The sequence below is a fragment of the Euprymna scolopes genome, chromosome 1 (assembly GCF_053919585.1).
Source record: "Euprymna scolopes isolate OS-2025 chromosome 1, ASM5391958v1, whole genome shotgun sequence".
In the NCBI taxonomy this organism is placed as follows: domain Eukaryota; kingdom Metazoa; phylum Mollusca; class Cephalopoda; order Sepiida; family Sepiolidae; genus Euprymna; species Euprymna scolopes.
The window spans coordinates 107,240,797-107,245,569 of record NC_136482.1 but is presented as its reverse complement, the minus strand read 5'-3'; positions in this window follow the sequence as shown (position 1 = coordinate 107,245,569).

Here is a 4,773-nt window from a genome sequence, read left to right as displayed (position 1 = left end):
AGTTGTATGACTTTTAAATCAGGTGCTACAACGCAACAGCATCCATAAAATAACCAAACAATACGAACAGGTACTACACTTTGTGCTTAGCCATATACATATTTGTATGCATTGTAGTCACTCATAAATTAATTAATCAATCAGTGTACATTAAAATTTCTGTATACGTTTATATATTTGTATGTGTTGGAAGTACTCCCACACTAATTAACAACTGATTATGAATTTTAAGTATGTGCATATATTTATATATTGTTATATAAGAGGTTTCATTAAAAGAGAGAGTCCTAGAGAGAAAGTAAGAGCCTTATTAGAGTGTTTGTCTTGAGAGAGAGTCTTATTATATGGCTTGTTGTGTATTAGAGAGAGATGTTGTTGTAAGAGACTTAGAGAGATTGTTCATGTTATGAGAGATTGTTCATGCTATTACGATTCTTATATATTAAATGTTCATTCCTTAGACGTGTAGAAGAAGAAAGTTATTAGAATGATGAGATAATGTTCACTGTTCACACATTGTGTAGACATGAGATGTCGAGACGTGTACGTAATGACATTTTATAACACAGATATATAGACATATAATACAATTTTCACTTTACCTTTTTGTAAGAATCACAAACACAAGACGACGTTTTTATCAAAAAACATAATGGGTGTATTTCTACACGACCGCCCGTGGTTTCCATCATCAAGAATTCAAAGCTTCACATTTTAGTTTCAAAGTGATCGTCTCGCTTCCTAGACGTTCGAATTCCTAGACCCTATCTGAGTTTCTCACTGACTGTCTCTAACTGACTAACTCTCACTTCCTATATTGAGAAATCCATGCATGTCCGGCCAACGTGACGAAACTCACGTGCCATCACATGCGCGAGTCGCGCGTTTCCCGAACATTATGATTTCCCAATAACCTATTTTTCTTTGATGTTTTTACAAGGGATCTAATTTATTTAACCCATATTTTATTATCTACATTCTGTCTAACAATTGAATAGTTTATTATTTATTTCGTCAGTATTAATAATTTATTGGACATTCCATTTAAACCTATTGTTCTTTAAAACTTATGTCCAGGGTTCGATTTCTGCTTTCTCTCACTGTATTTTCATTTGAACTAATCTCTTTTTTTATACTTACATACAAAGGGGACACCCCTTATCATGTAACAATATTTGTATGTATTGGATTGAATATTGAACTAATTAACCGATCATTATGAATTTTAAGTACGTTAATATATATATATATATATATTTGCATGCAATGAATTCACTTCTACGCTAACTTACGTATCATTATTTAATTTAAGTATGTGTATATGTTTTTACATTCGTATGTAAATTTAGCAGGACAAGGAATTACATAAAAGTATCGAGCAGTTTTATTTTTAAATGTGAATAAGGCACTTGTACAGTATCCTACCCAAGAAATGAGGTATGTGTACAGTATAGTATCCATATAAAACAAGTGGCGTACATACACGTTATCAAAACACAAAATCATGTAATATATGTTTGAGTGAAATGCCATTTTGATGAGAAACATTGTGCTTGTTCAGAATAGCAATCTGATGTAAAAACAAACAAACTCGTACTTGTTACATGAAGAACAGTTAGTACAACAGAAAACTCTATAAAATCATCCAGTAGTTTGATTTTTAAATTAAGAAATATAATACTTGTACAACATTGCACCCAAAAAATAGGCATCTGTGCAGTATAGTGTGGCATTATATCTTAGTGGCCTGGTCATTAGCACCCTCCCCCTACATGCCCGTGATTTGCCCGTCGGCGGAGGAATACACAGAAATTAAACCTCATAATTCCCTTTCTTCTATCGACGTCTGTTCTGTCCGGACCGGCATGAGATGAGCACGCATATTTATGTCTCTCCGAAAATGAGGGGGGCATCCCTTCACTCAACACTTGTTAAGGTAAGTTAGTTAGTTTTGAAGAGCATATTGGCTAGTTTTAGTTGTAAAAATTAATTATGATTTGTATGTTGTATTGCAATATATATTTTTTGTAAAAGAAATAGATTATATAATATATATTGCAATTTTGTCGCGTATCGTTTTTTTGTGTCTGCCATAAATGTTTTAAGTCGAATAAGGCGGCTCTGAAGACGAAGGAAGAAGATTCCCGGCAGAATGCCACCAGTCTGAACTTTTTCGAAATGACTTTCTGTTATTGAGAAACCAAAAAATGTTTCAGTATAAAGTTCAGAGTACAGATTTTTATGTTTGTCGTCGAGAAACTGTACAAGGAAATGTTATATACCTTTAACAAAAACATTATAGGCGTGCATGTCTAGAAGAGAAAGAAAATTGAAACGATGAAAATTTGTACTCCAAACCAATGAACCAGTTCGAATATAAGCGCAAAATATAAAGAAAAGCTATGGCCGCATTATAATGGTCGTTGAAAAATGTAAGAAATGTGAAAGGCTAAATAAGCTAATATGAATTTATTAGGGACTTTTAAAGAAAACGTTGCTTTGATATTTTTACAAAACTTGTTTGTTTATTGTTTTCTCTTATCTTGATTTTAGTCAAAGTAAATGTGATGTGATGTGATGTAATGTGATGTGATGTGGTGTGATGTGATGTGACGTGATGTGATGCGGTGTGATGACATGTGGTGTGATGTGATGTGGTGTGGTGTGATGTGGTGTGATGTGATGTGACGTTGTGTGATTTGATGTGATGTGGTGTGATATGATGTGATGTGATGTGATGTCGTGTGATGTGATGCGATGTGATGTCTGGTTATTTGATGTGATATGGTGTAATGTAATGTTATTTGGTGTGATGTGATGTCGTGTGGTGTGATGTGATGTAATGTGATGTGATGTGGTGTGATGTGATGTGATGTGAGAAGGTGCAATGTAATGTTATTTGGTGTGATGTGACGTCGTGTGGTGTAGTGCGATGTGATGTGATGTGATGTGGTGTGATGCGATGTGATGTAATGTGATGTGATGTGGTGTAATGGCATGTGATGTGATGTGATGCGGTGTGATGGCATGTGATGTGGTGTGATGTTATGTGGGTAAAACTGATGTGATGTGATGTGATGTGATATGGTGTGATGTGATGTGGTGTGATGTGGTGTGGTCTGGTGTGATGGGATGGTGTGTGATGTGATGTGATGTGGTGTGAGTTAATGTGATGTGATGTGATGTGGTGTGAGTTAATGTGATGTGATGTGATGTGGTTTGATGTCATGTGATGTGATGTGTTGTGATGTGGTGTGGTGTGATGTGATGTGATGTAATGTGGTTTGATGTGGTGTGATGGCATGTGATGTGATGTGAGGTGGGTGATGTGATGTCATGTAATGTGATGTGATGTGATGTGGTGTGATGCCATGTGATATGATGTAATGTGATTTGATGTGGTGTGATGGCATGTGATGTGGTGTGACTAGATGTGGTGTGATCTGATGTTGTGTGATGTGATGTGATATGTTGTGATCTGATGTGATGTGGTGTGATGGGGTGTGATGTTGTGTTATGTAATGTGGTGTGATATGGTGTGGTGTGATGTGGTGTGATGTGATGTGATGTCGTATGATGTGATGTGAGGTGATGTGATGTGGTGTGGTGTGATGTGGTGTGATGTGATGTGATGTCGTGTGATGTGATGGCGTGTGATGTGATGTGAGGTGATGTTGTGTGATGTGATGTAATTTGATATGGTGTGATATGTTATGTTATGTGGTGTGATGTGATGTCGTGTGATGTGATGTGGTGAGATGTGGTGAGATGTGGTGCGATGTAATGTGATGTGATGTGGTGTGATTTGATGTGATGTGGTGTGATGTGAGGTGATGTGATGTGATGTTGTGTGATAGCATGTGATGTGATGTGATGTGATGTAGTGTGCTGTGATGTGATGTGGTGTGATGTGATGTGGTGTGGTGTGATGCGATGTGATGTGGTAGAACGCTCTTGCGAATGTGTCTATTGTTATAAAAGTCTTACGTGAGCTTATCTTAAAAATACAAATTTCTATGCCTATAACTTAAAATGTTTTTTCTCTATTCTAACAAATGTTTACGCAGTAATATCCTAGTATTGTTTTATTTTCCATTTTCACACCGAACAATGGCATAGTACCAAGTTGATGTAGGGGGCTACTATTGAGGGCATAAGCTGTAGGGATACTATGTAGGGAGTCGAGCAACAAGATGTCTGTTCTCATTAAACTTGAAATTCTGCATATCAGTACATTTGTGAAAACAGGAAGCCGAAAGGAAGTTCCAAGTCTAACAGTTCTGTGCAAGAAACGATTAGAGAAGACGGCGTTCTTACATCTATATAGTTCTACTGTGTAGGGATGGGGTTTGGGTTGTCGGGGGCATTTACGTCGAGGGAGTACACGGGCTTGTAGTTCGTCAAATCATCCACCATTAAAGTACTTAGAGAACAGGGAAAGGAATTCAATATTTCGTCGATGGGGTAGAGGTTGAAGGTTGGATAACAGTTCATGACCTATCAACTCTGTCCAGAGGCGAGAGACTAATAGCAGGTGCACAAGCCCAAATGTGACAACAGTACTCTAATGGCGTAGTGTGCTCTTGTAGAGATACAGAATACTTTCCGGCGTAAGTTTCTAGCACAGTAAAGAGCGTAAGTAAGTTTCTAGCACAGTAAAGATCGCCTACATTTCTCGCCGCGGCACTGGCAATGCCCTCAATGTATCTGCTCCAACTCATGTTCCCTGGGAACGTTTAGCAGAGGAGTTTTAAAAAAGTACTTCCAGGTAAT